At 38.4% G+C, this 24,484-nt stretch overlaps 1 long non-coding RNA gene across 1 annotated transcript; it reads right to left on the bottom strand.

Annotated features, from left to right (window-relative positions):
• Positions 1–7,921: 7,921 nt before the first annotated feature.
• On the bottom strand, positions 7,922–9,752 carry LOC310947561. Its single transcript, XR_014593216.1, has 3 exons — positions 9,563–9,752; positions 8,141–8,214; positions 7,922–7,985 (listed from the first exon to the last, which is right to left on the bottom strand). It is a non-coding gene; the product is annotated as an uncharacterized lncRNA (long non-coding RNA).
• Between the last annotated feature and the right edge of the window lie 14,732 nt (positions 9,753–24,484).

Below are 24,484 nucleotides of genomic sequence, written 5' to 3'. Positions count from 1 at the left end.
ACTTATCAATCTACATTTCGTTTTCAAAAATAAATCGAAATGGGAATTGGTTATTTTTAATATTAAACCACTGAATACACCAATGATCAGCATTATTAGTAATAGATTGAACATGAGTAACACACGTATACAATATAGAAAAATTGGAGTTAAAATTTGTTCAATGTCATCCCCCTTGTAGAACAATTTAGTTCATTATAATGCAGTTGTGGGATGATCACCTCACTCTGACTTTCTGCTGAGACAATAACAAGTCAACCTTTCATCCAAGAGCTCTGCTAAACAATGCTTCCCTAATCATTAAAGAGGCTAAGCCTGCAGATGAGTTCATTGGGTATAACGCACCCATCAAAGTAATCATTACTGACAGGACATGCAGCTGCTAATGATCTTCTCTTAATCACACTTAATCAGATAATAATGATTTTGAGGTGAGAGATGAAGTGCTTGCGCTCTGCTTTCGCCATGGAGAGGCCTTGTTTCACTTGACTGGTTTTGGTGTGAGCAGGGGGGCTGAAGGGGGCGGCGCCCCCTCAATATGCTGTACTTTTCCCAACTCACAGGGTCACTTGTTTGATTAGAGGGTGGAGGAATTTATGAATAAGGTCCCAATACCTGCCATGCTGTGTGATCACGGACCTTGATCATAAAGTACCGCTGATAGAAGAAAGTAAAAATACACAGTGAGGTTTGCTCTGCTGGGAAGAGAAGATAAAAGTACTACTAACATCATAGAAGTTTGGGTACAAGGTAAACCTAATTAAAAGTTTTTGATTGAATTCCCAACATTAACTATGTTTAAAACTGTGACCGTGTAGCTCAAAAAGTAACTGGGGTCCATATGTGAAGAGTAGCGGATGAACATGGGTGTCAGCGGTTCAGTAATGAAACATTGAGATTTGACACATCTCTGGTTTGGAGAAACATACAATGTCAATATTTTATTCTGTTGACTGGGTTGGTTTAAAACACTATGATGGGACCATTTATAATTTTTGTATTATTTTGTTAAATTGGACCCTTTAATAATTTGGATTCACCCACAACTAGTGAACTGCCCCATGAACAACTCTTTTGGTTCTGTATTTTTCAATACCCCGCAGCTACATAGTTATTAGAAGTAGTAGTAGAGAATATAGATCAAACATGAAACTGACAGAAGCGCACGACACAGAGAAAAGCTTTCAAATACAAGCACCACAGACAGCACCATGGATTTATCACTATACAGCACAGTAAGGTTACCGATATTTCAGAGCCATAGTCGAGGCCACGGATTCTAATTTGCACAAACCTGAGTCATATTAGGGATCAATGAGTCAGGCTGACTACTTCTTGTGCGATAGTTGAAACAGAAAGTCAGAACAAATATGATGATCAATCTTGTTCTCTCCCTCTAATTGTCACACTTCTATAATCTACAGAGCCGTAACACTATTACCCGCCTTTTACTGTCCAGCCTGGCAAAGTCACTTATTTTGTAACTTGAATCTCATAATTAACATATGGAGGACATTTGTAATTATAGAGCAACCACAGCCGCTCCTAGCTTACATGTCGCACTGTGATTTCTTTCTTACAAACGTTAAGAAAAAAAGGTTTGACGAAAGCATTTACACACCATTATAACCTGAAGAGCAGCCCAACTGTGTTGAGAAGGTTACACTTACTCTCATTACATACTCATCATGTAATCAGACAAATAATATAATAGCACCATAAGTGCCAAAAGTCACCGTTTCCCTTTGAATTAAGGTAAAAATGAGAAAATTCATTAGGTAATGGTTTAATTTAGGTGACTTAAACTTAGGTTACAATGGAGGTTGTTTAAGAGAAACTGAAACTGAAAACCACCACTCCATACTTTGACTGTCTAGTGTGAGTGTCGATTGTACAGTATGTACTGTCCATCCATCCATCTATTTTTTAAATCTATTATTTCCATTCGGCTGCGATAGACTGGCGTCCTGTCCAGGGTGTACCCCGCCTCACGCCCGATGTTAGCTGGGATCGGCTCCAGCCCCCCGCGACCCCGACAGGGACAAGCGGTTGAAGATGAATGAATGAATGAATGATTTCCATTTGGGCCACAGGGATATGTAGCCTGTCCCAGCATGAATTGGGCATCAGGCATGGAAACACAGGTTGGTGGTCCATCACAAACAAGCAGAACCAAGCTCGCACCATCAGGCAACTTACAGGATTCGAATATGGACGGACATCTTTGTGAATGATATGTTCATACAACTTGTGCTCATGTTGTCCCACAGCCTAAAACCATCATGTAATAACCGCAGAGCCCATTATATCTGTGTGATCTCTCTGTGTCCACATGTGAATACAGGCTAAATCAATTAATGAAAAATGAACACTCAAAAAGAATGGTTTAAATAGAAAAAAACGCAGAACCAGAGGCCAAACAAGTCCATCTCTACTGAAAGAAAGTGGTCTATTTTCATATAAAAAAGGTAAACGCAGGTAAATCACAAAAAAAGTATTTTCAAGGATGTGTCTGTAGGTTGAGCTTTGCCACAGGGGCATTTTACACGAATGCTCTGAGATCCAGGAACTCATTCATTCCCAGAGGTGTAAGAGTCTCTAGTTCAGTGATCCAATATGCTTTGTGTCTCAGGAGAGCTTCCTTTAAGTTACCTACTCATCTTGAAATTTGAACTCTCTCAATACCAGTGTGCCACTATGATGTCGGGGGATGTATTATATTGTGTAAAATGTAGGGCAACTGGACTGTCTTTGTAAGTGTAGCAGATCAATTTTCAATATTTAGTCTTTAAAGAAAGGTTTGCATTATGTGAAACACCAGTGTTTTTTTCCCAGCCACATATACTAACATCAACACACATCCAGACTAGCCATCAAAACAAACAAGAGAGAAGCTGGGATTACACACACACACACACACACACACACACACACACACAGGGAGAGTGACTTCATTCTCTGCTCAAGATGCTATTACTCCACTCTATCTATACATAGAAAATAGCTATTTGATGCTATATGAATGCTCTGACTGTTGAGCGCAGCCCCTTCAAGTGAATTAATTGTCTCACAAAAACATGGCAATATCTAGCTAAAATAAGCTACGTTTAGCTAACTGTGATCGTACCTGACTGAGTTAAGAATGCGCTATTTACGCGTGTTAAAGTAAAGCACAGTGCCCACCTGTTTCAGGAAAATTACTTTTGAAAAAATAGTATATAATTTCTAAGATTTTTGCCTTCATTAACAACCAATGGGCTTGGGGCTGAGAGCCACAGTCAAGGTAAGTCAGAAAGTCTTGAAAAAAATTGGTTGACTGTGGACTTTTTACCAGATTTATTTAAAATAATTGAATATATGACCAATATACCTGGCAGGTTGCTACACATCAGTCTTCTGCTGACTGAATAAAATCCCATCTCTCTTTCCCACTGTGATTAAAGTGTTAAAGGCTCTTGGATTTGCCCACTCTCGGTGGTCACACAGCCTGGCACTGAACCGTGGCCTTTACTAATTGTAAACTCAATGAGGCATTCTTAACAGATGCTGGTGGAACGGCTCCATTAGGCCTTACAGGGGGCTGTCATCCACATATCAAAGCCATGAAAAGTCAAACTGTCATTATCAAGCGTCTCAAACAGCATCCATCCACCCACCAATTTAATTCTTATTAAATGCACATTATAAGTGGAAATGGATGGTCTTGGTCGAGTGGAGTTCCTGCTTTGGAAATACTTTTGATAGGACACACACACACACACACACACACACACCAAACACACACACACCAAACACACACACACACACACACACACACACACACACACACACACACACACACACACACACACACACTCACACACACACACACACACACACACACACACACACACACACACACCAGACTCAGCTGTACCACAACAGTTTTTAAAATGTTGACCATAAAGTATTTATAAACAGAAAAATAAAGCCCATAAAGTTTCAATTGATGGAAATGTGGCACATTTACAGCTGTTGGATGTGATTTGAATGGATTTAATAGATAAAAGGTGGTCCAGAATGTGTGCAGACCCTCTGTCGAGAGTGATTGTGCAAGCAAAACAAAGCTGCGACAGTCCTGTGTTGCTCTGCCAGCTTGAGTGAGAACAACTGTACGTGACACAACAAATAGGCTTTGGGCTGTGTGATGCAGAGGTTATACCAAATGACTCCCAGACCATAGTCCCTTATCTCTGCGCAGCTTTATTTTTTTTTTACAAATGAGGGATTAATTATTGCCTCGAAAAAAAAGAGGAGGAAGCTGCATTCAGTTGATAAATCTACTCTAGTGGTTGACCCCCTGAGGGTTTTGTGTGGAAAAAAAATAAAGAAAAAAGTAGGATGGTTTAGTAAAGCAGTAAAATATACAAAACAAGACGGAACACAATTTAACTCATCATTTTTTATTTAATTGGCAAAATCAAATAGAAACAATTACTCCTGCAAATTTCTGAACTGGAGAGTGATGAATGTTTTTGCTGTTGTTTGTTCAAATGATTAATTGATACACTTTACAAAGTAATTAGCATGCAATCATAATTTTCTGTTACAGCCATCCAAAACAAATCAAACTGATAATAAACTGTTATCTTCATAATTTTCTCCAATCCAGTTTCCTTGTACGTGACCCTGAGTTACCTCTAAATGGCCTTTTCGTGATCTACAGCACTAGCGGTATTTCAAACATCATGTGATTGTTACAAGGTGTGTGGAAAGCCTCCCATGTGTGTGTAACAACAAGACAGCTGCTCCTCAGGGATATTACCACAGACAGTCTTCCTTGAATATTCATCAGGCACTGTTGCTGGCACCACACACACACACACACACACGATCATCTACAACAATGCTCCCCTGATCAAAGAGAGCTCATTATCTCCCTGTCGGGCTGCAGAGTTCTGCAGAAATAACCAATCAGTTGAAGCTTTCAGAGTTCGGTTTTCTTTCCGCCTTTCTCAGCACACCATTCCCTTTGGCTGGCAACACTTTAACCAAGGCACATATGATTCTTCTCCTCTCACCAAATGTTGATTCGAGAGTCTGTTCAGAGAGCCCTTTGATTGCATTAACGATAAATGAGAAAGTGTGTCTGATTTATCTCTAGTGCACCGTTTGATTCTGCTGCGATGAAGATTTCGCTCTGATAATCAGCCTCTTGAAATGAGTGGTCAAATCATTCCTCAAGATGTCCCATTTGATATGCGTGGGTTGGCATTAATGCATACGTGATGACTATCAATTTCAGAGAAGTGAGAATGAGATTTGACCCGGATTATCCTCTTTTGGCACAACCCGAATTATATAAGATTTGTCAATTGACCTCCACTCTTGTCAAACAGACCTGCAGCAGATCTGCTAATGACAACACCTACAGGAAACAGTTTGTGCAAAACTGTGATGCATTTTATTTCCTTTTCTAATTTCTGTTATTTACAGCGTCACAATTGCCAAAACACTAAACCCCATTCTCTGAACCATATGATGAGTGCCCTAAACCAAGTTATCAAATCATTCACTCTAAAAAAAAGAAAAACTCTAAACACATTCTTTGTCGCTAAAACACATTTTGCACTGCAATGCACCTGCGTTGCAGAATGCTGAATGCACATGGTTCTAAATATGTGATTAAACCAGTTGACTAGAAAATGATCCAGTTCAGAGCGCACAGCATGAGAATCTGAGAGGCAGGGGAGGAGAACTGTATGTATAAGAGGTGGTGGAAAAGGAGGAAGAAGAGGAGGATGGTACTGTATGTGGTGACATACCGTAGAGAGATTTGATGTTTGCCTGAACAAAGATGTGATGCTGAGGCCGGATGTATTACTGCATTGCTTGCAGTAGGACTAGTCATAGTATACAATATGTTCTGTATTACATTTTTTTAAGATGCGATATCACCTTTTTCAATGCTTTTAACAATTTTCCTAAACTCTTAACACAGCTAGCACAACATATGTGTGTGTAGGCTATATGATTAACACATTTCTTGTTGCTTTGACAGAAAATGCATAGTTAAAACGAAAATGCTTGAACTTCTTTTTCACACTAGCTTAACCAAAACATTAATTGATGGAATTTTACTGACATTTTCACACTGTATGTCAGAAAAGATAACGTCATGTTCTAAACATAACCTAAAGGCTAAAGTCAAAGTTAACAGCTGTTCACTTTGTTGATTGAAACAAATATTTCCCGCATTTTTTTGCATTGCTACTGAGACACAGCTGATTGAATTTATGCAAATAGACGGATCACAGCTTGCCAGAGAAGATATCAGGTGTGATGTCGATGAGAACATGTGGCCAAATGCAGAAGACCAGGCAAATTAGAAGAGGACTTTTTTTCTTTTTTTCAAATTCTTCTGTAGCTGTTTTCTGATTGTATATTTTTTTCTTTTTCATAAAATGTACATCTGATATGGGTCATTTTTTGTATTGAATCTAGGGCTGAACGATTAATTGCATTTGCGATAATATTGATAAAACACAATTTTCTAACCCCAAGGGGTGCAATTAAACAGGTCATGTGATACGAGAGAGAGAGAGAGAGAGAGAGAGAGAGAGAGAGAGAGAGAGAGAGAGAGAGAGAGAGAGAGAGAGAGAGAGAGAGAGAGAGAGAGGAACGTGTGTGCATGCGTGTGTGTGTGTGTGTGTGTGTGGGGGGGGGGGTCTGTAAGATTAACCTACATATATTTCTTAGTTACTTTTTCTGCAGTGTTTAAAACGTGTATGCCATATATTTATACTCCACATTTTTTCTTACAATGGCCTTGTTTACTGTGTGACTGTGTGACGTGTTACAGACTTGAGAATAAATGTTCACACCAACCTTATGTGATAGTTTCTGTAATTCCATCTGATGTTCATCGTTTTATGACATTGTGCTATGATTGACTAAATGTTGCTGTTGGAAGGGAACATGTGTAAGTGTTTTGAAAGAATGATTTTATTTTGAGATACAGTGTTTTGGTAGTGTATTGTCTTAGGGTATGATTGTATTTTGGAAAATAGCATCAGAGTTTACAATATGTGATTTTGAGGATGAAATTACCTGTTTTGCTATTTGTGTGTGGTGAGAGATGCAGTGTGTTACTACTCAGTAGTGTTTGTATACTGACTGGCTGTTTGTGTCATCTGAAAGCATTGTTGGATTGTGAGCACAGATAAAATGGTTTTGTGATGACTGTGATTTTGCCAGAGGAGTCAGAGGTTTTGTGAATGTAGTTTGAATATTTGGTTTTGGGGAAAAAGGGTGGAAGGTTTCAAGAAATGTGTCTTAGCGACTGTGGAAAAACTAAATGACACACAGAGAGCATGTACTGCAAGTGGTGTCTTGTTCAGTGGCGGGGCAAGGGTCCTTTGGGGCTCCAAGCAAGAAATTTGTGGGGGCCCCACCCCATCCCTCCACAGTGAAAAAAATTGTTTTTTGCACACAATTTCTGGGACATTTGATATGTATACTGAAAATAATACTTTAGAAGAGATTAGGGGTTCTCAAAGTGAATTTCAGGGAGGAACAGAAATTCTTAAAACCCTACGCCTATCAATAATTGTTGTAAATTAACTGACACCAACACAATATAAAATATGAACTTTTTTTATTACAAAAAATAGAAATCTGAATGTTGTTAACAATAAAATAAATACAAAAATAAAATTGACTGTTCACATTTCGGTCTTGATGGAGCTGATGACAAAAAAGAAAAAAAAACAACAACAGGGTATATTTGTTATAAATAATCTTTAATAGCATGGGCTAATTACAGCAATTCTTGTTGCAGTTATTATTATTGTCATTGTTATATGTTCTCTATGGAAGTAAAAAAAAAATATTTAACTCACAGTCATCTGTGTCAGCAGTTGGACTTGATCTCTGATCATCGGTTGGATGTTCCTGCACAGGAGGTTGGGAAACCACTGTGCTGCTGGAGGTGGATGTTGATGGAACTAAACTCAAAAAACAACAACAGGGCATATGAGAATCTCTAAGGGCAGGCATATGATTATGTATGTGCACAGCATTTTCTACTACTACAGCTTAATACTACTGCCATGAAGAATATTAAGGCATAACATTATCAATTGTGGAATAATGAACTTACAGTTGTCATCAGGGATGGGAGGGGGAACATCATCCTTCCCTGGATGTGTTGGTTTAAAAAAGACAGTAATGATCCTGAGGAGAGATGAGAGGGAAACATATTGTTAAGTTCAACATGTATTATGCACTTGATGTACTCTTGTGGTGGGTGCACATATCATATGTACTGCCAAACACATATTTCTCCCTTTCTGGCACTATTAAGTTCATCTCATCATTATGCAAAGCTTATCATAGAAGGTGTACTTTAGTATTACATACTACAGTGGAAACCGCTTATAGTGATCACGTTGGTCCAGAGCCAATTTGATCACTATAAGCGGTTGGTCGCTATAACCGAATTCTTATTACAGTATTTCACATTTTTTATGCAGAATATTATCTAAACGCCATTTGTATCGTTTTTCAATGATAAGAATTGCACGAAACGAACCGTTTCAGCATTTACTGAATTCTATTATGGTTTCAAACACATTCGTTTCAAATGCTCCTTTTGAGAGGAACCATGCAAGTTATATTACTGCGCAGTGCGCAGACATAACTCATAAATACATAAATACAAATACAGTAACTTCTTCTGTGCGTCGGCTCTGCCGTGAAGCCGGTGCATTTTTTTAAAACAAGTCTTAAAATAAACTTTGAAACACTGTTTCATAGAACAACAACATAGAAGATAACAACGGCATCAAGAAGAGTTAAGCTACGTCTGTTTTGTGTTGCGGCTCCGCTGCGCCGCGTTAAGAAGTCACTTCACATGTTTCCATGGATCAGTGTTGTCTAACACCAAGTTCACTGGTTTTTCAAAACGATAAAAAAAAATCTGTCATAAGCCTTGAGGAGACGTTTCTCATCAGGTGGCAATGACTTCCCTTTTCCAGCCATGATTCGCGCGCTTGCTGCCGGTGTCAACTCCTTACATTAACTAGCTGTTAGCTCACTCGTTAGCTAGCTGTTAGCTCACTCGTTAGCTAGCTGTTAGCTCACTCGGCAGAAGCAGACGTCCAGCACGTTTTCATTCATAAAATGAGAAAAAAAATGAACACTATAAGCTGATTTCTCGATCACTATAAACGAATTATTTAAACAGCATTTGTATAGAAATGATTCTGTCCCAAGCCTTTTGATCCATATAAGCGGTTGATCACTATATCCGTGATCACTATAAGCGGTTTCCACCGTATTAGGCTGTTGTTGTTGTTGTTGCTGTTGTTGTTGTTGTTGTTAGACTGTCTGCCTCACTAAACTTTCTGTTGTTTTCTGCTGGTTGAGACTGGAGAGTGGTGCACATCTCCTCCTGCTAGCTAGCTTCATGTAGCTGTGTCATGTTACGCATTCGTCATAGCTTAGTTTTTAGCTTATTAGCCGCTATGGAGTCCGTGACAACACAACACAGTCAGTCAGAAAAACATAACAATGCACTTACCACTGTCTTACTTTCGTTTTTCCTCCCTTTCCTTCCTCTGTTTTTTCTTTTCTGCCCCGCTGGGATAACTCCTCTTCATCTTTTCGCAAGCGCGGAGCTCGGTGTAAGTGGGCGGAGCTCGGTGCTAAACAAACAATCAAACCTGCGGTTCGCGCTGATTGACACAGACAGCGCCGACGGCAGAAGTGACGTGGGGGCCCCCAAGGGGGGTTGCTACGGCGCTTTTTCATAGTAAATGCCCGTTGTTGTCGTTGCTGTGCCGTACATTAGCACTTGGGGCACCGGTCACTGGGGAGGATGCCCAAGTCGGGGCCCCCTGGAAGCCGGGGCCCCAGGCAATTGCCTGGTTTGCCTGTTGGCAAGCCCCGCCCCTGGTCTTGTTCCCATATTCAATGAATGGTTGAAAGAGGACTATAGCTGAAATTACATGGGTGTAAATATATATATATATATATATATTTTATCATCATCTCATCTCCCTTTTGAAAGATGTTGTGATAAATTGAGGAGGGAGGGTTTGATAGATTAGGTTAGATTTTTTCTCCTGGAAATAAAATGAATGGCACTTTGATAAATATAAAATATAAAATGCTTGGCTATAAGTAAATTATCAGTTCAATTAAAATGATGTATTAGTGGCAGTACCGAAAGAGACACAGTGCTATGTATTCACATTTAAGTATTGAATAAGCAGATGAAACATATGTTTACTTCTTCCAAGGATCCACTGTCGTTCACTGCATGGTCGAGGGGAGCGGGAGCATATCCCTGCTCACACTGAGTGAGAGGTGGATTTGCACTCTGAATAGGTCACCGGTCTATCACAAGGCTGAAAAGGACAGTCACCCACCCGTGCTCACATGCACAGTTAGTGGTAATTTAGAGTTTCTTGTATGTTTTTGAACTTTGCAAAGGAACCAAAGCACCCAGTAAACCCATGCAGAGAGACCCCTGGAGTTCAGCAGGTTGAAACCCAACCCATTCGACATGTCTCAACAGCTTTATTCCTTTATCAGTGTCTATATGCATACATCCATTGCCTTGCAGTTAAACCAGAAGTAAGGCTACAGTTAGCAGTACTTTTAATTATTGATTCATCTTTATGATTATTTTCTCAATTAATTTATTGTTCTATAATATATCAGAAAAAACAGTGAAATACCCATTACATTTCACAAAGTGCAAGTTGTTGTTAAAATTCATTGTTTGGTCTGACCAACAGCCCAAAACCCAAAGATACTCAGTTTGCTATGATGGGAAGGAGCAAATATATGCATTTCAGATGCTGGGACATTTTGGTTTTATTTTTTTTCCATGAGAAAATAAGAAACAATTACTCGATGATCAAAAGTGTTGGTGATTCACATTCTGTTGACTGACTAATCAATTAATGTAATTCTGCAAACCTGGACAACAATAGACTTTAAGTCTTGTGTTGCAGTTAAACTTAGACTATAAAGCACCAGTACAATGCTCAAAATTACACAGGTAGTGAAGACAAATATTAATATTCAAATTGAAGTGCCAGATGTGTGAGATTTGACTTCTGAAAAATGCGGCAAAAACACTTCCATTGTAGAGAATGTGTAGGGTTCCAGGAATTTAAAGCTTCTAAAACACCACTACAGCTTTTAGAATCGGCCCTTACATTAATTACAGTTAACCTAGAGAATGAAGAGCAAGTTATATTAATTAATGAGTCAATAATGATTCAATTCAATTCAATTCAATTTTATTTATAGTGTCGAATCATAACCAAAAGTTATCTCAGGACACTTTACAGAGTAGGTAAAGACCACACTCAATGACTTATTTATGATTTACATAGACCCAACAAGGATGATGTCATAAAAATACATAGCTGATCAGGAATGAAGTTGCCTGCAGACTTATTGTTGATGTTTCCCTGCTTTCTAACTTATTTAGTTGATAATAATCAGAAACTATCTGGATATAAAGCTTACAAATAACTGCATGGACAGGGAAGCGAGCATTTCAAAGTGATGTGTCATGCACAGGTTCAGCAGAAAGATAAGAAGCTTAGGAGCACAGGATAACACAGGCTAATACAGTATATTCACTAACATCTGAATGTGTATGAGGTGTTGACACTTTCATCATTTCCATATGAGGGGCAGATGTTTCTGAAGTGAAAGTGGCTCGGTCAAATCCAACACAAACATTGATCTGATGTTTTACATTACTGCAGCCTTTTTCGCCTGACTGATCCTCCTTTGCTTGAAACAGCTTTTTATTATTGTTTATTTGATTTAATTTAGTTTTATTTTCCCAGTCCAGTCAGCTAATGGTATTCAGTATAGTACTAGAAGCATAGCCCTCCTGGGGTGTTTCAAAGTAATTTGGTTCCACCTGAGGCGACACACATGCTTGCTCAAATGCAGAATCAATATTAATCGACTTTGAGGGGGTTGAAGCATGTCTTCAAGTAGATGTTGCAGCCTGGAGATAATATTTGAGTCAGGCTGAAGTTTTAGGACAGTGCTGCCGTGGTCACCAACGGGGTTATTGATGACCTTGAGAGGCTCTTTGTCTCTATGTTTCTGTCTTATTAATTTTCTCGCTCCCCTCCAAGAGCTTTTCCCTCATCGTTCCATCATTCCTTGAATTTCCTCTCTCTTTCTTTTTCTTCAGGCCCATATCAATAATTTGAGATGGATTGAATAAATGTGAGACATAGATCAGTATTCAACATTTTCAAGGCTCATGTTAGGATCTAGTAGATAGAATATTGATCACAAATGCCCTGATTAAAAGTTAACAATTGCTCCAATGACTTCTACTAATCAGACTTTAAAGACTAGGTGGCCATGTTGATTGGTTACCTTGCTCTATTGCACTGTGCAGTGACACAATCACAAGCTACTTTATCTGTTAATTGACTTACATTCCTCTTTTGTTAATTAAATGTGTTGCAGAACTGGGACTGGGCGATATGATGATGGTTATTGTCAAAACAATATTGTCTATTGTACATTTTTTTCTGTTGAAAAACCAGTTGCCAAATTGCGTTACGGCAATATTAACGGAATTTGGAAGGCACTTTTTTCATTTAGCACTAAAATCAGAAAATACTTGGTACTTTTCATTTGTAAAGTATTTGATTCACAGAAGTATACAAAAAGGCTGAGGCTATTTCATAAAGACTATTTATTGATATCCATAATTAATTCCATAAAAACACCATTGGCTTCATCAATGGTGCAATTGGATAAACCTACAACCAACCAGAGCCATTAAACAGGACCTCAAACCCTTTACAGCAATGAAACAGTGCTTGCTCAATTGAAAACAATGGAGACCCGGTAAGAAACTCTCCAATTACAGCTAAAAAGTACACCAAAATGCATTTCTGAAAATATTTCTTGCAAGAAATAGTCAATACAGTATATTTGATCAGCGCTGCTTGGTTTGACAGCTTGATCGTAGTTTCATGAGTCTAAAAGGGCCAGGACAACTGGAAATCCGTCTGAATGGGAGAGATCTACCTGCCAGGACAAAGGAAACATGAGTTTGGAAGATTAGTTTGTCTTCCAGGCTGAGAAAGCATGCTATATTGTGCTGTAAATGGATATATATTTTGGCACCCAGCCCAATGTACATGTAGAACTGGTTCTATATATATTTCTAACCATACCAAGAACTGAGATTTAATAATTCAATAATTAATCCATAAAAAGGTATGAATTATAGGTATTTACATTGAATGTTTGTCACTAGAATGTACTGTGTATCATTGAGTTATAGTAACAAAAATTATGAAATAATTCCTTTCCTAATAAAACACAGCAAAACCAGTTTTTGTATTTTTTCAAATTGTGCATAGTTTCCATCCTTGTTAGCAGTTTTCTTCTTCACTGCCTTTGTGAGCACACTGCTACTGCTTTTTTTGGCACATTATAGTGCCAAACAAAAAAAAACAGGGAGCCACTAGCAAAAGCATTCCTCACTGTGCTGGTAATTATGATAACATTTCATTATCAATATTTCAATTTTTCTGATCAAAAGTGAATTTTGAACCCTTGCTCTAATCTCAGACCAGCACATGGTCAAGTATGCTTTTTTAAATAACCAAGACACTTCAACAAAAAAACAGTGAGCAAAATTAGAGAACTGTTACAGGATTATTACAGTTACAATTGTGTCAGAAGAGGAGATTTAAACAATGTTTTCTTAGGGCTATAGGATTAAAACATGAATAGGAAGTGTAAAGAAACCCCAATAGAGAATCTCTGGAAAATCCTCAGTGACAAAGTAATGGCTAAGAAACCCACTACAGTTACTGAACTGTGAGAGAGACTGAAGAAGAATGGACCAAGATCAAACCCGAGCAGTGTGAGAAGCTAGTGATGTCCTGTGGGCGCAGATGTGCTGAAGTCATTCAAAGCAAGGGTCTCTACACTTCCTATTCATTTTTGAATCATTTTTAAAAGGTGTTTGTTGAAGTTACTTGGTTATTTAAAAAACATGCAAGCACAGCAGTAGTTAAGTAGACACAGTGGATATTCCATCAAATTATGATAACTAAAAAATAACAGAATAATAAATCAAGTTTTAATGATTTATTCTCTATGTTTGATCTCCAGTGTGTATTGTTGGCACTATTATTTTAATTCATGTGGATGACTTGCCAAACACAGATGACAATGTGATCATTAGGAGTTATTGATTTTCTTTTTCGTTACTGACACATAAACATCAGGTTTGAGAAAGGCAAATAGAAAGGCTTATTTACTGACTTGGGACTGACTTTGCACAGATTTGTCAAACACAATCAATGTTCAGTACAGACAGAAATTCATCATTTGACAGCAGCCTCAATAGTTCACAATGTGGTGCAGTCAAACGAGATGTTGTCTTTTGAGTAACGAGCAGTTGTGACCCGTCTTCTACTATTCTCCAGAAACAGTTGCTTTAAAGTATTGATCTTGCTTACATGGTCACATCCATGCCTATTTTTCAAAATAGACAATACAGCTTTTCATTTTAAAATAACCCTGTGTTTCCCTTCCAGTGCCTTGCTCAAGGGCCCCACTGTGGAACTGTGGTAAATAAGGATTTCACTGAGACACTTTCTCAGCTTTGCATTCGCAGCCTGCAGCAAATGTAGTTGCAAGCCCACAGTTCTAACCTTCAAATATGAGATTTCTAAACTTTTGCTACTTGGCATGACACAGCCTCTGGCAAAACTGTCAGCTTTCACAGTAACAAACCACAAAGAGACTTACACATTCAGGAGAAATTTTGACTTTGAAATGACCTGGCAAAATTATTGTTTCATATAGGTTAATTTCCAAAGCAAAACTGCTGGTAAATGATGAAAACATCAAGGTTAGCATTCATTTCCTTAGCTTTATTTATTGTATGTTAGCCTACAAATTGGTGTTGGTCACCCACTGATCACAAGGTTGCCCTGAAAACCATTTTCTGAGCTTCAGATATTCTTTACTAATCAACAGTGAACATTCGAGCAGGGCCGAAGCATGCTCCAGTAAGCAAACAGATCTCTAAACACATCAGTTGGCACTGTTATAGCGCAGTATATATTGGTAGCAGAAGAACAGGTTAGCGACTGTCCTGCCGCAGAATAAGGAGAGGAGAGAAAATTAACTGTAATATGGCAGCAAAACACAGTGGAGACTACTGCAACAGGTGTCTTTCAGGCTTTTTTTTTATTAAGGCATTATTTGTTTTAAGGTTTGTGTAAAAAGAAAAAGAAATAAAAATTCAAACACCAAAAATTAAAACCGAATACCTGTCCAATGAAGTAATATTATAACAGTCATATATCCGGGTCCATACCAGTCACTCAAACACATCAAATAAAGCATCATTCTACTCTTAGCCTGCATGCTTTGAACTAAGCCATACATTACAGTATATATCACCAATGTCTGGTGGAAACCTGGTATCTCAATATTCTGTAATTTTTTCATATATCATTGCTATTGGTCCTTTTTTACTTCTGTGTTGTTCTTTTTTTATAAACTAAATATTGTAACACCAAAGGATCCTCAGATTCTCAGCAAAACCCCACATTCCTGAAAATGACAGTTTTGGACATACAAGATTTCCACCAGACAACAATGATATATAAAAATGTTATATCATTTATGCTCTGATTTTAACATTTCTGACCTGTATTTAAGGCCAGCATCATTTTTTAGTCATACTGATATTTTTTTCATGTCCCAAACAAATACTTAGACCCCAGAATGCCTGCAAACCCTGTCTTGACAAATTCCTATTTAGAGTGCTGCAACATGTTGTCAATAGTGGACACTGTTGATTGATGGGGCTGATGTGTTGAGAGGCCTCTAAGCACACCCAGCATGTAGACAGGTGTGGTTAAAATCCTGTCACTCAGCAGTTAAACTTGCATTGCTTACTCAACAATCCTGCATTTGGCTGGTGCAACAGAGAGGGGAATGAACACAATTAAGGAAGCTATCTCTTCAGGATTAAGCAGTGCAGTACACACAGCGTTCACCAGACGCCTGCACCTTAAATGGATTCCTGCTGTACAATATTCCAGCATCCTCAAAACTCAGTCCATGTTATCTCAGCGGAAGAATGCCTAGAGGATAAACAGTTTCTTCTGCCCTTCAGTCAAAGCTTATTTTTCTGCATTTGTTTTAAGATGACTCAGTCAGCACATAACATCGAGCCGTCACAGGACAGTCAGAATAGGTGAGGTAGAAACTCGCCGATATTGCAACAATCCAGAGAATGTATGAGTTAGGTGAGATGTAGCCTTGTGTTCACGCTGTTAGTGTGAGATAAGACAAGGCCAATTTCATATTTTTGCCCTGTCGACAGCAGCTGGCAAGTTTTATTACTGCTGTATGGTCTGGCTATTGCTCATGTGTCAGAAGTGAATTCCACTTGGCAAGATTCACAAACCTTCACTTCACTTTCTTTTATCTACACAAAAGTCAGCTTAATAAAATACTGTGACCGCTACGTGCTCTTTTTAGAACTGCTTTTGAGCAAACAAACTCACAAGAAAAGGAATCAGATCAGCTTATGCGAAATAATAAAAATCCCTTGCATGTATAAACGTGCAGAATTCAGCCTTAATCATCACAGGAGGAGGATGATGATGTGTGAGATTTTGTCTTTTTTTTTTCAGGATATTTGTACTTGCATGTCAAGACTTGATAAGGAATCTTGATAGGTCAATCGACCATAGAACATGAGGAGGAGGTAGATTATTACGACCCTTCTCCCCATTACCATGTTTGCTGCTATAAGCAACTTTTGACTCAAAGCTGACCTCTCCTGGATGTATTTCTTAACATCTATGCCAATGTGAAGAATGCATGGATGTTTGTGGTCAGTGATGGTTATATCGTTTGGAAAAAATAATATCTATATTTTATCTATATTTTTTATTTTAGATGTAAAAGTCTACTTTTACGACCCAGCTCGGGAGGAGAAAAGGGAAGCAACATAAAATCATGGGTTTTTGGCATATTGAGTAATTTAGGAACATAACGTTTAAAAAGGTATAACAAACGTAGGTACGCAAACTACAAATGAAGAAAATGGTCTATGGGTGCTACTAAAACAAAGAAATAAAAAATGTAACTGAAAAGGACTCTTTACAACTGAGCCAAAAACCAAAACACAGGTTGAGCGGCAGCCCTAACTCTATTGTCTCTAGGCAGATACTGGCTGTGGGTGTGGAGTAGAATCAATAGAGTACACAACAGATTTATCACATGCAACACAGAACATGAAGGGGAGCTGATCAATTGAAATCAGAGCAGCGCACAGGATTGACAATCGACAAGGCTATTTATCAACAGGTGAGCTAGATTACTCCCTCTGGATTGGAGCTTTTGATGGGTGCTGCTCCAATCAGGATTTGTAGAGTTCCAAATCTGAAGTTGGAGGGACTGGACCCGCCTGGACCAATTGCTGACTGGGGATCACACAACCTATTTACTTACTAACATTAACTCACATAAAAAAGGTTAGGGTCAGGCAACACCCCTCCCCTTAAAACATAAACCTAAAGGTTTTGTAAATCACACACCCACCTTGGGTTGAGCAAATGTTGGGATGCCATGAGCAAAGCAAATGTCAATAACGTAAGTCGTTTGTTCACTGCTTGCTCCGCTGGCACTCACCACACTGGCAAAACACATCTTTAACATCGGGTTAGCTATTTGAGCAGCGCACAGGTGCTCAGGTTACCATTAGAGCCATGCCATTAGGAGAGGGCATGCCTGGGCTGGCAGGGAACACCAGCTCAGCGGCACAGTCATGGAGAGACGTGACATTTACATCTGTCCCCTTTTTCATCTTAAGAAGTTGAAAAAAACACACTGTCAGATAAAGGAAATAAAACATTTTCAATATAAGGTGATTGTGCAGGGATGGTTACACTTGGTTCAGAAAAAATCAGAATTTTGGCAAGTTGTCCTGACTGAGGGGAAACCAACACTGCAGGATCACAGCCCTAACATCTACATACCCACTTGGGCAGAGGGTAATCAATGACAATGATTAGAGAATCTTTTAATTATGCCATATTGTTGCACCCCCTTTTTCCGAAGTGTTTAAATGTCACTGGACTGGATAATTAGCACCACCATCTATCTCAATGCAGCTAACTTGTAATATATATATCACATTGATGGATGGATGATCTCTAATTAAAATTCTCATTTGAAATTTGCTCTAGATTTAGAAAAGGACTTGACTATTGGCCTTGTTTGGGGTCACAGACTCTGTGTGCTCCTAATGGCATCTGCTACATGATCAGCAAGAATCCACCGTGCCCAAAGAAAAACAACTCAGAAGTGGAGCAAGGGAGTCTCTGATGCTGTGTCAATGACTACTCTGAACTCCAATCAAACTGTGAAACTAGTCAGGACTGATCAAATATCAATTACTATTATCTTACCGTATTTCTCCCATTTTGTGTTTTCAGAAACAATTTAATGTAATGTTTAGCTATAAAATGAGAAATTTATATATTTGATTATTTTATAATATTTGATGATCAGTTTCAAAGTTTGAGTTTGAGTTCACAAGCAGTCATTGTCACTGTGTCAGAGACTGGAAGAGGCAGAGATACATTACTTTTTCACATATCGTCTGTCTTATTGTGCTGTCAGGATATAGTGGCAGTTTCAGCAAATATTAAAAAAAAGTTAAACTATAAGTTACCAAGTATAGCTTTAATGAAGAATGACCATAAATCATTGTTTATTCCATGTTGTTGTATACAGTATGTGATATGGGCTTTACATGAACACATCTTTATTTGTTTTCTTTGTCAACAGTCACTGTATCTACAGTATGTTGCTGTATCCTACATGGTAACTAATTGGTCACCAAGGAATTAATATAGTTTAATATAATATTTCTAATAAACAAACACCATTGACAGATTCCGAGCAGAACATTGGGTTAAATGGACTTCATTTCACATTATATTAAATCCTTTTTCATTACAAATTAATACAATGCTCACTTTTGCATCACAGCGGTCTTGTTAAGCTCATATAAGTGCAGGGACAGGATGAGAATTAACACCTGCAAGTATTCTCAACACCCCTGCACAGCAGACGTGTTAAACCTTGCACAGCAGATGTGTTTGCATTTGATTTCTATAATTACCCCCACATTTACAGTTGCCAATCCACTGTGTATTGTAAATATAATCTTTGTAAGCATATTTTCATGGATTCTCTCTCCTGTCAGAGAGGCTTTGAGTGCTCTGTGCACCTGTCTTTGAAAAATGTCACAGAGCTCAGCAAAGCTACAGCATTGCCCCTGCTAACTGACAAGAAATGAAATCATTTCACATTTGATTAAGTATTTATGCATGCATGTTTTATTTATTTATTTTGTTCAATGCGTCATTTCATGCTGCTGTTGCTTTGTGTGTTACAGATCCTAAAATCCCAACTCTAGTAGGTCTCCAGTGCCTGCCAATACTCAGGAAATCACAAGTGTAGTCTGTGAAGCTCAAATGCAATCTAGAGCAAAATGTTATATATGTAATTTCCTCCATCTCATGCATCTCTCAATTGTGGTATTCATCAAGGCTGGAGAAATTACCCCCATTGTGGTTACATGTGATGGAAATGGGAAATCATTGAAAAGCTGTTATGTTCTCCAGCTCTGCCTCAACAAAAAGAGCTAAATCTCAACACAAACTATGAGCCTACAGCAGACAACAATGATGACATAGAGGTAATGGACAAGCATAGTCTTTAACTTCCTGTTAGTTTGTTGATTGGATTTCTAATGAGAAATATAGAGGCGGAGCTGGCCGAGACAATACTCATTGCTGCAGACCTCTGCAATTCATGTGCGATAAGCTATCGACGAGGATGCCTGCCAGAGTTCTCCAGGATTACCAGGTCTCTCTGTCTTCTTTTTGAGCTGACCCCTCATCACTGCGTCTCTGTGTTGCAGACTGACCTCCAAGAATCTCCAAGCTATGGCTGGACGTACGGTAAAGCTACTGGAAAGTACAAGAACAGGCCAGAATTACAGCTGAAAACGACAGCCAAAGGTTTTATTTTCAAATCTGGCATTCATGGTTTTGTTCTCAAGGATGAATAAACATGGACGCATTTCAGTATTTCTGGCACATATCTAAACCTGCAGATCTGCAGTCAGAATTGATCCCTTACGAGGATTTAAAAGCCATGATTTATTTATGATATGACAAACTTATTTGAGCAAACTTTCTCAAGCAGTGTTTTGGTTATGAGGTTCATAACAAAGACAAGGCACAAAGGGTTAGAGAGGTCTATTAGTTATAGTTATTTAATTCTATGTTATTTTGGAAAGAGAGTGGAACAAAGTGTCTATCCAGACAGAATAAAGTAGATGGATAGAAGAAAAGATCTTTAGCTTCACAGAAAACCACCACATGAGTTCCTTGAGATACAAGTGTGTGTGTTTGTATAGTTCAGAACAAATGTGCTCCAAGTGATACATGAAAAATCAGTCCCAGAGTCCCTCCATTAAATTTCACTTAATCCACTCCTATATCATGTATTTACACCCTGTATAATTCATTCATAACGTTTTTCGTTTTATTCTGATGGCATGTATTTTTATTTCTATAAAAATGAGAGAATCTTGGTGTAAATTAGAGTAGAATGTTTTAGCCTATTGGCTCTTTGTTGTTCAGACCAGTGTATTTTAATTCCACCACTAGGAGTCTTTAAAGTTGAAAGGTGTGTAGTCCTACACATAGTGACTTTACACTTTGCCACCAGTAAATTTCATGTATGTTAAATGTTATGCCATAGGGCAGAAAATAATAATTATTTTTGTTGACTAATCCATTAGTTATTTTTTTAATGATACTTGTAAACAATTAATTTTATTTTAGATATTTGAACGTTCACAATCACAATTTCCCAGACCACAGGGTGATATCTTTATATTGACTGTTTTATTACACCAACTGTATGAAATCCAAATATGTATAATTAACAATTAATTCAAACAAATATTTAATTATGATATTTTTTCATTTGTTCAATTAAGTTTATGTTAACCATCATACCGTGTCACTCATTTGGAGCTATGGTAGTTACACTAAGACGAAGGATGATTTCAATTATGAATTAATAGGATGATTATTTTTCGATTTGTATGTAATAATCTTTGCTGCTTTTCACCTTTTTCTGGCATTTAATAGAATCAGAATCATCTTCAAATGTCTTTTGTTGTCTGACAGAAAGTCCCAAACCCAATTATATTGAATTGACAAGTGTATAAAAGAAAACTCTTTCTGAAGTATATTCAAGGTGTTTCAAGGAGCAATATCCAAAATCACAACATGCATCATGGCATGGGCCATTGTGATATAGCCTGAAGCTCTGTTGCTTTACTTGTCTCTGTACGCTGCTGTGTCTAGTCTATTAACTGGGGAAAAAATGCTGTTTGAATAACTCTTTCCAATAACCAGGAGATTACAGGTTCATCTAAAGGTGAGGTTGCACTACACAGTTTTTATGCTGTTTCTACTTTACTGGATTATTCAGATCCCTACAGTTTGGAGCCAACATAATATTTGTAAATTGTTTGATTTGGGGGGCTTTTTTGGCAACTGATGTTGTCTGAAGCATTTCATGAGGGTTGGACTACAGATTGACCAGGAAATTGAGAGTTTGGCTTACAGCTCAGCTCCGTCGTCAGAACCTGATAAAAGAACTCCCACAACTGTGAATGTCATGGTTCTTTTTATCATCACTTGTGAATAAAGTCCCAGATATATTGGAAGTCCTTCACTTCAAGCAGCTGCTTCTTTCCACTTACCACTTGCGGATGATGTTGTCCATTTGGTTTCATTGGACCGTGAATGTGCACTGGAGCGGTTTCAAGCTTCAGTGTGACGCATTCATGATGAAATCCCCACCTCCAAGACAGATACCATGTTTCTCTCAGAAAAAAATGAAAATGTGGTGGAGGGTGGTGAAATGTAGCTTTGCCTCTGGTTAACAATGCCAATGTCATTTGACTGCACCAGTTGAGCACATGAATAATATATTCATGTCACAATAGTTGGTGTATTAATGTATCACTGCATTCTAAAAAACAAGAGACAAATCCTAATCAACATATACTGAGACAAGTGATTTATATCATTATTGAATATGCAGTCATTTATTTTCCCAAGTGATCGATTAATTGTTTTGTCTATAAAATGTCAGAATAGGGTAAAATGCTCATTTCAATTTCACACAGCCAAAGGTGGCATCTTCACTGTACTTTTGTTCAACCAACAGTCCAAAACCCAGACATATTCACATTAAATACTGAAACAAAGAAAAAAGCAGCAGGTCTTTGCATTGTAGTGGCTGGAATATTGGCCTAAGGGATGTACATTGCTGGGATAAAGTTTTGTCACTCCCTTTGCTCTCCTTCTGCTATCTGCATTTTAACGTTCTCAAAGCCTCTTTGCCACGGGAAACAACCTCGAAGCTAGCAACCTACAGTACATTTAGCTAGTCTGTATCAAATCTGAGACTGCTGTTACACGATAAAAAAAAAGAAATTTGAACGCGCCTTGGAAAAAGCCCAACTCCTTATTCCTGTACTCTCATGTCCACTGTTGATCCGTTTTCTTACACAGCCATTGTCAGAGTCAGACAGACTCACCGATGGTCTGTGGTTTTAACAAGTCCAGTGAGCTCCTTCAGAGTTAAAGTTTGGGCAGCCTGTGTCTAGTCTATTAGCTGAAAAAATCCATTGATCACGCATCCATGCTGTTTGAATAACTCCTTCCAACAACCAGGAGATTACAGGTTCATCTAAAGGCGAGGTCGCACTACACGATTTCTATGATTCTACTTTACTGGATTATTCAGCTTTTTTGGCAACTGATGTTGTCTGAAGCATTTCATGAGGGTTGGACTGCAGATTGACTAGGAAATTGAGAGTTTGGCTTACAGCTCAGCTCTGTCTTCAGAACCTGAGTAAAAAAACTCCCACAACTGTGAATGTCATGGTTCTTCTTATCATCACTTGTGGATAAAGTCCCAGATATATTGGAAGTCCTTCAATTCAAGCAGCGGCTTCTTTCCACTTACCACTTGTGGATGAGGCTGTCCATTTGGTTTCATTGGACCTTGAATGTGCACTGGAGCGGTTTCAAACTTCAGTGTGACGTATTCATGATGAAATCCCTACCTCCAAAACAGATACCTTGTTTCTCTCTACTTTACTTTTTTTTGTGGAGTTTTTAGTTCCCTCCCAAACTCTTTGCTGCACGATTGTGATTGGAATGCAACCCCCCCCACCCCCCCCACCCCCCGGTGAGACCTTGCTTGAGTGCTGGCAAAATGAGACTACTAATTGATTAATCGCCTCATCATTTCAGCACTAACATGGCACTACACGTTCCATTATCACTGTGCAGAAAGTTATGGATTATTGATAAACCAGTGGTCAGAATCTGCACTGAGATCTGCGGAGCACAGCCCACAAATTCAACACTTTCACTTGCTTAATTACAAATTCATAATGTTTTAAAAGGTCACCTGACACTCAATTACTCCAACTATGAAGAAGCCTTTTATAACTGTCTCTTCATTTTCATATATCCCTTCATGTTTGGTCTCTGCTGCCTGTGAACACTGCTGTGTGCTCACACTAGCCTCCTAGGGTGATTGAATATGTGAATTTGGAGTGTCTGGATTTTAAAAGAAAGCCTGGGATTCTGTACAGTGGATTAAAAAAAGAATCCAACAGCTCCTGTAAGATTGGTTGTTTGGGACATATTCATACTCTGAACTTAGGTTGAGAAAAAAAAATTTTTTCTAAAAGAATGTTCTTGTATGGTGAATTTTAGAGGTTTTTTTTTTATCCCACAAGGGCCCAGTTTGGTCTTTAAGAAGATGAAAAGGCAAATTAAATAAAGCTGGTGTCACAGCACAGGGTTTATAATAGTCTGCTCAGGACAGGATAGGTCAGCAGAGTCCTAAGGTTTTGTCAGGAAAAAGTAATTTGTAATTGTACAGTCTCACACTGTATGTATTAGAGTGTGTGTTGCACCTGTATTTCCCCTCTAACCCCTCCCAGCGAATTGAGCAGCTTCAGGAAAACTTTGTTTTGACAATCATTTCAGTTCCTACTGTAGGTGCAACCGGCACCCCAAAGATGATTGTTCATTTCTGGATTAACGTGAACTTTCAGTTTGATTATGAGAAGGCCTCAGCCTGCTCAGACGAAAGAAAAGACTGGGAGTCTTTGTCCCTGAATGCATGCTGCCATGCACTCTCCCCCACAGGTCACACCCAGGTGTGATTCTCCAAAGGGAACCCAAAACTGTTAGTTCACTGGCTGACCTGACCTCTAGTGATGACATCATCAGTGTCTAAAAAACTCTGTGTGAAGTTTTAATAAATTAAAGTTATACAT

Source organism: Echiichthys vipera, assembly GCF_963691815.1.
Source record: "Echiichthys vipera genome assembly, chromosome: 5".
Taxonomy (NCBI): Eukaryota; Metazoa; Chordata; class Actinopteri; order Perciformes; family Trachinidae; genus Echiichthys; species Echiichthys vipera.
This window is presented reverse-complemented; position numbering and strand designations above follow the sequence as displayed.